This window comes from Mytilus galloprovincialis, chromosome 11 (genome assembly GCF_965363235.1).
Source record: "Mytilus galloprovincialis chromosome 11, xbMytGall1.hap1.1, whole genome shotgun sequence".
NCBI lineage: Eukaryota > Metazoa > Mollusca > Bivalvia > Mytilida > Mytilidae > Mytilus > Mytilus galloprovincialis.
The window spans coordinates 17,130,216-17,141,195 of NC_134848.1; positions in this window are offsets into that span (position 1 = coordinate 17,130,216).

Here is a 10,980-nt window from a genome sequence, read left to right on the forward strand (position 1 = left end):
TTGAGAACTAATGATTATGCATCACTATATGAAACTGATGAATTGTTTGCTCCCGTGCTCCAGTGGCAAATATCTCACGCTTATTTACGACGAGGCGAGAATGGATCTGAAGTAAATGATTGGTAAATGTACATTATCAAGATATAAAGAGTGTACTAGCGGTAAAATGTATGCCGTACTAGATAAAGTTGAATAATGATCAAAATATTGACTTAAGCTATTAGCCCCCCACCCCCCAATTTCGAATTATGGTGTTCCGATGGCTGTTTTTTTCCAATCCTGTTATGGATCCGCTGACTTAAGAGGGCGTGTCTAATTAGTCAAGACCTACACTGGTTTTTTGTTTGTTAAATTATATTTATTCCCTCATACATAAGTAAACACCAACATCGTCAGATATTTTCCACTTGTATGTCAGTGTTTATATTACAATGTTTTCCTAGTTCATGTTTTTTTATTACTGTGTCATCTTTTGTTTTACATTGTTGTCCGGTTAAAGGTCTTATTTATTCAAAGAGCTACTGTAAATATATTAGCACTTCAACGCAAAGCTAGATGCATGATAAATGTTAGTTTTACGCCGTATTTTATTTTTCTCAAGAAACCATTTTTTTTCATCCTTCTCAAGTAAAACCGAACTTTGAGTTTTTTTTTTATCCTGAATGACAATCTCTCGGAAAAGTTTGGTAAAGAACTAATTACAATTTGTGTTGCATTCTAATGCAATAATAAATCATTACGCATTTCCTTTCTACTGTATTGAAGATAATTTTCATAAAACGGAAACTTAAGTGAGTATGGTCTAGTAATGATTAAGATAATTGTAGTTCTTTTATAATAGACAAAAAGGACAAAGATATCTTTTAAGTTTTGAGTTCTAGTTCTGTTAATATTCTGTATGAGTTTTTTGCCGTTTCCCGCCGTGCCTTTTCCTTTGAGGAAAGAAACCGCCCTTTCCAGACGGCCATTATGACGTCGTTGAAACACCGTGAAATTACGGGGAACAATAGACGACGGTTACGTTTGTTATTACCTCCCCTGAAACTGTTGGATATGCCCTTAAAGTCAGTTGACAGAAAAAAAAATGTCCAATCAAAACTAAGTCTTCCTCCTTTAAGCCTCTCCATATCTGAATCTGCTACTGTTGAGTTAATTAATTCATAATTTTTTTTAAGAAACAATTCAGTCAAATGGTTTTTAAAATAATGTTTTTTAAAACCGAAAGTTCCAAATGTTAATTTAACAGAAAAAAAGTCATGAAAATACAGAAATATAATAAAAAAATTAAATAATTTGGAGAAATTTGTTAACAAAATACATTTGAATATTAAATAATAGTATACCAAATACACTTTTTTATAGTCCACATTTTTGTGACTTTATTATTGGGTGTCTTTTATCTGAGTTTCTTATACATTCTTAAATGCATATGACAATCCCAGACTTAAAGTTGCAATACTTTATTAAAGTATAGTTTTTTACTGACTCCTTGAAGTCAGAACATAATGTGACTTGTTCAAGTCAGTTTGCACAACAGGATTTACCTCAATGAAATATTAAGATATCAAAAATATACCAAATTATCTTTTATATATATAGTTCTTATAATTGTGACTTAATTTTTTGTGATTTTTTTTTAGTTTTTGACAGACTCTTTTAAGTCAGAACATGATTTGACCTGTTTAAGTCAATTTGTCCGAACATGCCCATTTGACCTGTTTAAGTCAATTTGTCTGAACATGATTTGACCTGTTCAAGTCAGATTGCAGAACAAATTTTCCAATCAAAGCTAGGTGTACTTCCTTAAAGCCCTGCTTCTGAATTCGCCATTTGTGAATTTATTTGATAAATGTTTAGAAACAATTAAGTCAAATGGTTATTTATTTTAGGGGATCTTACATATATTTCTTATGTCTGACGTTCCCATACTTTCATTTAATATCATATGTCAGTGCCCCACTCTAAAAATTTCAATAAATTTAGTTTTGGGCTGCCTGTTTAAAGTCAAAACATGATTTGACCTGTTTAAAAGAAAATGCATTTAAATATTGAATATACCAAATATTTTTTTTTTGTCCTCATTGTGACTTTAGGGGACCTTAATATTTTCTCTGTCCCATATCTGGCTTTCTCATACATTTTTAAATCAATATGACAGTACTAGACTTAAAGGTTGAAATAAGTTTAGTTTTGACTGACTCTTTGAAGTCAGAACATAGTGTGACTTGTTTGAGTCAGTTTGCACAACAGTATTTACCTCAATGAAATATTAAAATAATAAATGTTTTGCTCTTGATAAATTTAGCTAAAAGTGGATGAGAATAGATCCCTTATTTTTTCCTTGGATATTTGAAGTATTGTCATGGTACTAGTTAATGTATCCAATATTGTATTTTGTAAATCTTTTGATATTGACAGAAAATTGTATGATCCATTTTTTCTGCTTTGGTTTTTGTTTGTATTTGGAAATGATTGAACTTGATGAGATAAATATATTATGTTAAGATTCTGGAAAGAAGAAAGTATAATGAGCCCCACTTTTTAAACTCTTTGATTTGAAACTAGTAATCACTATATTTTATGGAGATTGATAACAAAGTGGTAGAAATGACTGCTTACAGTCAGAACAAAAATGACCTCTCTAAGTCAAAATGAATCAAAAAGGGACATAAATCTTATTAGAATATGAAGATATTAAGTCACAATATTTTATGCAAAAGCTGACCTGTGGAAGTCATTTTATGATTAATTAAAGTCTGACATAAACTGACCTGTACAAGTCATATTCTGTTGAGTGCAAGAAGGGAGACAACACTTACATCAAATTATATCTGACCTATGGAAGTCATTTTATTCTGACTTGTTTATGTCAGAGCTCTGACTGATATGTCTGTTATTTCTCTGAATGTCCACCATATTTGATTAACTTTGAAAAAAAATCATGTTTTGCAATTTTTTTGAAATTTATCAGTTTTTGAATAATATCATATTTAAATTGTTTTTGTGACTGAACTTTTCAAGTTTTATAACACAGAAATTGTTTTGCACAATGGATTTATGAAATGAAGCTGGTAAATTGACAGTTTGGTACAAACTTTTTTTTTCAAATTTTTGTTACCGTTGAAATCATGTGAACAGGTCACATTTCTTAAATTCTCCATCTTCACAATTTTCAATTTATCCAGAAATCAGTACAATATGTCATTTTGAACATTAAATGTGTAGTATTTTTTTTCTTGAAAAATCCTAATACATATGTTTATACATGAATGTTTTAATTTGTATTATTTTAATTTTCAGGCTAAAATAAGCCACGTTTTATGATTGAGAATTTTTTCGTTCTATAGTTGTAATTTGTTTATTTAAATTTGTTTGTAACGATTGTATTTTGTTTAATAATCAATATACTAAATATTTTATTACTGACCCTGTTTGGTTAGTTCTGTGACAAGAGTTATAATAATGGGTTTTTTATTTTGCGACATTTGTTAATTTTTTATGTGTGCAGGCTTTACCGAAACGTGTATAATGTGTAGGATGGCTGTATCTGAATTTCACCTATTTGCTTATTATTACGAGTATTGAAGTAAATTCTGGTTGTATTGTTATCTAGGAAATAATTGAATGTGATGGGAAAAGTTAAGAAATGGAAATATTTGCTGATATGAGAAATAAAAGTGTAGCTCTTGAGGGCAGATTTTTTTTTCGTCTGTTAAGCTAGTTTTAATTTCCTTGAATGAACAAGTTCTGCCAATAGTGTGTATGGTTTTTGGGCTATTTATAGAAGCAGAATGGAGCATTTTATAGTGGTTTTGTTTTATTTTTTCAATTTGCTGATTAATAAACTTCTTTGGTTTGTCTTTGAATGAAAAGTTTGTTAAAACGTTAAGAGGATGTGTAAAAGATTGAGCTTACATAATTGATGTTCTCAATGAATGCCTGATGCTTTTCGTTAGATGTCAGTATCCAATTTATATCAAGCAATTTGTGTTAAAATGATTTTTATCATTTGACCTTTAGTAGGGTCAAGGGATGTTTAAAAGAGACCTTTAATGTTTCACGAGTTACTGTGTTTAATAATGCCTGATCTATATTTGGAAAACCTAAACATCGTTATCAATTTTATATCATTTTGAATGAGTATTTGTACATCTTTAACTGAAATTTTGATGTTAATATTACTAATTTTCCAGACCTGTCCAATATGCAGCTTCAGATTCTATTGCATTATGGGTAATTTCATTGTTCACACACCAAAATGAAAATAACGTTGCACCATTTGTTGGTTACCCAATTAACACATTTTGTTGTCACACTTTTGAAATTATTACCCAGAATGCAAAAGATTCTGAAAAATAAATTGATTGGAGGTTTATTTAAGATGACATTGTATACAATTGCAAACAATACTGAGTAGGGTTTGAATGCAGTGTCCAAAATTTTCCACGAAATTTCAAAGTTCTATTTTATTATAATTTTTGAAAATTTAACAGATTCTTCAGGTAAACTGTTGGCTTTTAAATCACTGCATTTAAAACAAACTATAAAATAAAGATGTACAAGAACTCATTTTAACCATGCATTGTACAATTCCATATATCATTTTAAAATTTCACATCTTTTGTATGTATGTCACCTGATTCTTTGGGAAGATTTTGATTGGATGATAGAATAAATTGAAATTAAGAGAAAAGTGTGGGATATATGCAAATCAGTTGAATGATGAATGTTTTTGCTGAGTTATATTTTATGGACAGTTGACAATTTTGTTGTTATCATCAGGGGCTTGGGGTGGTTAAATTTTTCAAACTTATTCAAAGTGAAATAGAGGCTTTGGGGGAGACACAATTTTAATTTATTTTAATAAATATACCATTCTACTCTTTCCAATTTGCTTAAATCTTCTAACATGAAGAGTTATTAATGATTAATAGTCAAGAACACCAGAATAAAAAATGATTATCATCCTCATTGTCCATGAGGCATAACCAGTGAGTGAAAATGCCTGTGTAAGAATGTTATGTTTCTCTCAATAGATTTATATTATTATAATTATATAGGTGATATTAAAATGATAGCACCACACTTCTTAGTTTATTTTTATGCCCCCGCGGAGGCGGCATTAAGTTTTACTTTTGTCTCTCCGTACAACCAAAAGTTGGTTTCTGTTCTCTAACTTAAGTTTGCCTCAATCATAGTTATGAAACTTGTACACAATGCTTATAACAACTAAAAACAGATCAGGTTTGAATTTTGGTGGAGTAACTTTTATTTCGTTAAGCAGTACAAGCCAACTTCAGTCTATGCCATCTGCAGGTTGAAGAACTCTTTGAGAAACTCTATAAACAGTCAATGGTGGTGGTTGACCTACTTATTAGTTATTTTAGTGTTGTGGGATTTTATGCAGACAAAGTATTTTTTACCTGTCCAGGAACAACTTGATCAAGGCTAAAGCTTTGACCTATTTACTTTAAACTCTTAACTAATATTTAAGTTGGTAACAGTAATTATAAAATTAGGTGTACATGGATTGCTAATTGGACAACTCTCCATTAAAGAGACAATTTTATTTGGTGAATGGTGTTCATAGTGTAACGAAGGGGTCGGTGATGACACCTCCCTGGACGTGTAATGGTCAGTACTTAGCCCCTATTCAACCATTGGGATACCTGATCATCAGACTGGCTGAACAACAGACAATAAATCAAATGAAACTATATTTTATTCACAAATGTACAGTAATTACATGAATTTAACAAAGTTGGAAATAAACAAGAGTATAAAACTTTCTAAACTGAAGTTCAAAAATAGAGTAATTTCAAATGTGAAATGGAAAATAAAGTGTTCCCAGAGTTAGTCTTAAAAGTAAAGTAAATTTGCTTCACATGTATTTAAGTAGTAAAATTTGCACCAAAAAGGGGTGACTAACTCTGGCGAACTGCACCAAAGTGGTGGCTAACTCTAGACTCAAGTGGACTGATACAGTTCGGCGAGTATTTGGAGGCCAACTTTGACAAATCCTAAATTGTCATTACTCAGGCTAACTTTAACATAAAAGGCACTAAAGAAAAGTTGAATAAATGAATATTCTTAAAACATTACAGAAACATCAAATGTGTAATACTAAAACAGTAACATTATCAATCTTTACATCTTACTATGTTTAAATCAAATTTAACTTAAAATAAACATTTAGATACTAAATAATTAATCTGTCCAAATTAAGGGGAATTAACCTAGGCACATCTATTACAGTAGATATTAAAGATGTTGTGCGAGTGCCAATGAGACAACTCTCCATCCAAGTAACAATTTATAAAAGTAAACCATTATAGGTCGAAGTACTGTCTTACACAAACCCTTGGCACACGCCTAACCACAAGCTATAAAGGGCCCAAAAAGTACCTAGGGTAAAACCATTCAAAAGGGAAAGCCAACAGCCTAATCTATATAAAAAAAAGAGAAACCAGAAACATTTATGGACCACATCAACAAACTACAACCACTGAAGATCAGGTTCTTGACTTCAGACATTTGCAAACAAATCCAGCTGGTTTAAATATTATTATGGCACCAACCTTCACCCTTACCTGAAACAATAGAGAAACATCACAGCATAGAAAGACACACTACAAAATATCAATTGAAATGGATTAACTCAAACAAGACATGTTAACACAAATGTCTGCCTGGCAGGTTTCACCTGTCACCTTGACATCATTTTCATGGTTCATTTATCTATGTTAAGTGTTGATGATTTGATGTTTCTTAGGCCATGTTCACAATGAGCTAAATTAGGTGTTGTGCTAGTGTAATTCACATGTACACTAGACACAATTACGTTACCATTGATAAAACTCAATGTTTACATATAGTTTAACTCAGGGTTTTGTTTACATGCAGTCAATACTCATTCTAATGCAACAACGTTTGTAACGTTCATTTTGATTGGATAACGTCACTTTCTTACATGGCATCAATTGACAATTGATGTTATGGGACGTACGTGCAAGCGCAGATGGCATATGACAGAATTTAAATACATGTTTTAACATTGTTTTCTGTCAGTTTCATTAGAATGGAGTTAACAATATTGTATTTTAAGCTCCGACGGCATCAATTTGGGATTTGATGGTCGCAAATACCTGTTTACTGTCTCCGCTAACGCGTCGCCAGTAAACTAAATTTGCAACCATCAAATCCCCAATTGATGCCGTCGGAGCTTAAAATACAATACAGTTATCTCCTAAATGTAAGCCTTGTGTAGGTTAAGTGCACACAACACAAGGTATTAAAGAATATGAATTTTACCATGCATATATTTAAAGATGAAAACGTTTTTGAATAAAATTGATATTTATAACAATTGTTAAAATAGTTTTTACCTAATTATTTGTCTAAACTCGATATATTGCTTTGTTATAACAAAAAAATAATTAAGTAGCGTATAAGGCAGAAAGAACATTTTTTTTTCCAATAATTTTTCAACGCTATCAATCAAATTTGTTTGTTTAAAATTAAGCAAGGTATGGGAAAATTTTGGATTCAGAATAATTTTTTCTACATTGAACAGAATTCATTTTTTCATCATTTTAGAATCAGAATATTTTATGGAAAAAAAACATACCCCCTTTTGTTTGAAGTTCCCTTAACCCCTTTACAGACTAAAAGCATCGTTATTGCCAAACATATCATTCATTTGAGAATAGTTGCCACTGGTCTTAACTCAGTGAACGATTCACTTATAAATGCATTACTAAACCATCCTAAACGTATCAGTCCTTCTTCTTTGTCTGTAAGCACATTGCGGCAACGTTTTCTTGTGTAATTAGTTGCGGTCCTAGAGGGGTTTCCTGGGGTTTGAACCCCCTTTTTTTGGGACGATCAATGTATTTGAATAAGGACATATAGTTGGAACACTTCCCTTTTTCATCCTGAGTTTAGAAACCCCTTTTAAAAATGGCTGGATCCGTCCCTGGGTATCGAGACATATTTATAGTATCTTTAAAGTACTGAAAATTATCAAAATGGCTTTCATAACTGCTAGAAAAGTTTTCAAAGACATTTAATTTTGATGCTTTGAATGAACATTTAAATGACATATAGTTTATAAGTGTGAACAAGTCTTATGTATAGGTAACTAAACCAGGTGTATTGATGTGAACAAATTTAATGTGAAACCAGTGTACATTAATTACATCAAACTAATTGTAATAAAATTGAGAATGGAAATGGGGAATGTGCCAAAGAGACAACAACCCGACCTTAGAGCAGACAACAGCAGAATTTACTGTACATGGCCTTAGATACTATAAGGTACAGTGACACTATATTGGTGTATGAAATTATTGTAAATTACACTTCTGTTTGGCAGATTCTTTTGACATTGACTTCATTTTCATGGTTCATTAGTCAATGTTATTTTTTCTGTCACACTTATTAAGCAATAAATCAACTATTTTAGGTGTATGGAATGATTGCACATAGTCGAGCAGGCTTAAAATGACCTTGATCTCAATTTTTATGTTGCATTGATCAATGTTCAGTTTATATAACAAGGTCTGTTTATCAGATTTGTTGATCAATACTAGGATAACTGTCTTCGTAGCATGGTATGGTTGTAACGTGTACATGTCTGTCTGGTAAGGTTTATGTGACCTTGACTTATCATGGTTCATTTATAATGTAAAGTGTAAAACATCCAAATGACAAACTGTTGATTCATTTATTTTTTGTGGAATAAAGAAAACTAACACTTTCGTGGATATTTAATTCCGTGGATTTGCCACAGTCTGCATATAAGTCATGGAAAAATTTACAATTCGTTGAACATTTAAATTCGTGGTTAACCTGTACCCACGAAATCCACGAAAATTGGTATCCAACGAATATTAATGAATCTACAGAACTTTTAAATTATAAGTAAAGCAGGTGAGAAGTTTAAGCAGGTGCACAGTTCAAAGCTGATTATAATTGTACCATAGGTGTATTTAATCAATATTTGTAACCACTTGCAGTGATTAAATTTGTATTGTAGCATGGTATACATGTTATTCACCACAAAATCATCAGTAATGACCAATAACATTAACTTTAGAAGCTGGAATGAGCAGGTCTTATGTCCTAGGTGAATAGGTAACACGATTAAGAATTTGCGACCCAGTCATGCTATTTCTGGTAGCGATTGTTAAATAAAAGTCCAATAGAATGCTGACAGAACACATAGATCTCAAGTTTGAGACAAGGAGAATATATTGCGATTTTCTTGTGAAAACCATGCACTTAAACCAAGTATGGTTATCTGGATCATGTGCTGTTCTTTTTAGTGTTGTCTGTTTTATTATTTAATATTTTTGAATAATTTAATTTTGGATGTAACGCGTCTTCTGATTGGCTGACGTTATTTTGTTATCAGACCATAGACATAATTTAGTCATGTGACCGTGACGTCATCAACGTTTTTTCATTATTTTCTACGGTTTAAAATGGAATTTAGAATTAAATTATAAGAAATGACTGTAATATTTTTTCTGTCTATTCGAAATAACATAAAAAATGTGGTGCACACTGTTAAATAACCGCTACACACGTTATTCAGTGTGCACCACATTTTTTATGTTATTTCTTCATAGACATAATAAAGGGCTGCGCTTTAGTGCATGATACGCCCGTTGCTCTTTTAACTTGTCTTTTATGCTTTAAATGAATTTATATGATCAACTAGAAATATATATACAAATCAAAAGGGATGTTACATTAATATATTCATCAAAGTTTCATAAAATCCCCCCTTTTTTAAGTATAAAAATTCATTACTTAAGAAAACGTAAAATATAAAATTTATAAAAAATGGAAAGGGAGCTTATGTCAATAGATATAAACAATTTATAAAGTTGCATAAAATTTTGTGAAAGTGTTAGTTATTGTCCCAAAATTGGAAAATCCCCCCTTTTTTAAGCATAAAAATTCATAACACGGAAATGTAAAATCTGAAATTTATAAAAATTGAAAGGGAGCTTACATCAATAGATATAAACAATTCACCAAAGTTTCATGGACATTGGTGAAAGCCTTTTTGAGTTATTGTCCGAAGTGTTGAAAATCCCCCTTTTTTTTATGAATAAAGCCCCATAAATCCAAAACTTAAGGGGGCTCGCGGGTCTAAATGATTTTTTTATTTAATATAGGATTTCGCTATATTTTTCTATAAATGAACTTTATCTTATACTAAATGGAAAAATGAAATAAAAGAATGGGGTCACCGTTCATTTATGCTCACAATCTGCCTTCGAAAGAAGCATACTCTTTGGTTAATGTCCTTTTTTTCTGTTGAACTAATAGGAGAAATAGCGGTAATATCGAAATAAAAAAAGAACTAAATTACAGAAATTGCTTAAATTTTAGAGTTATTTAGTTTATCTACAGCTTATTCGAAAAAAACAATAAAAAATATAGGTCACCTATGATTTGAAAAAGATATTTCAATTTTAATGCCAAAAAATGGCATTTTTGCACCAAAGGGAGATAATTTGGAGCTTTTTCAATGATATCTACATTTTAAAAGTCACCTGGGGTCAACACGAATTGATTTTTTGGAATGATGTTTGTACCATATGATAAAGTAGCAACTACTAAAGGAAATTTATAAAACTTGTAATGAAAAATAAATGTTTAATTTTTTTCTAAAAATCTTATACCCGCGGGCCTCCTTAAAATCTGAAATTTATAAAAATTGAAAGGGAGCTTACATCAATAGATATAAACAATTCACCAAAGTTTCATGGATATTGGTGAAAGCCTTTTTGAGTTATTGTCCGAAGTGTTGAAAATCCCCCTTTTTTTTATGAATAAAGCCCCATAAATCCAAAACTTAAAATCTGAAATTCATAAAAATTGAAAGAGAGCTTACATCAATAGATATAAACAATTCACCAAAGTTTCATGGACATTGGTGAAAGCCTTTTTGAATTATTGTCCGAA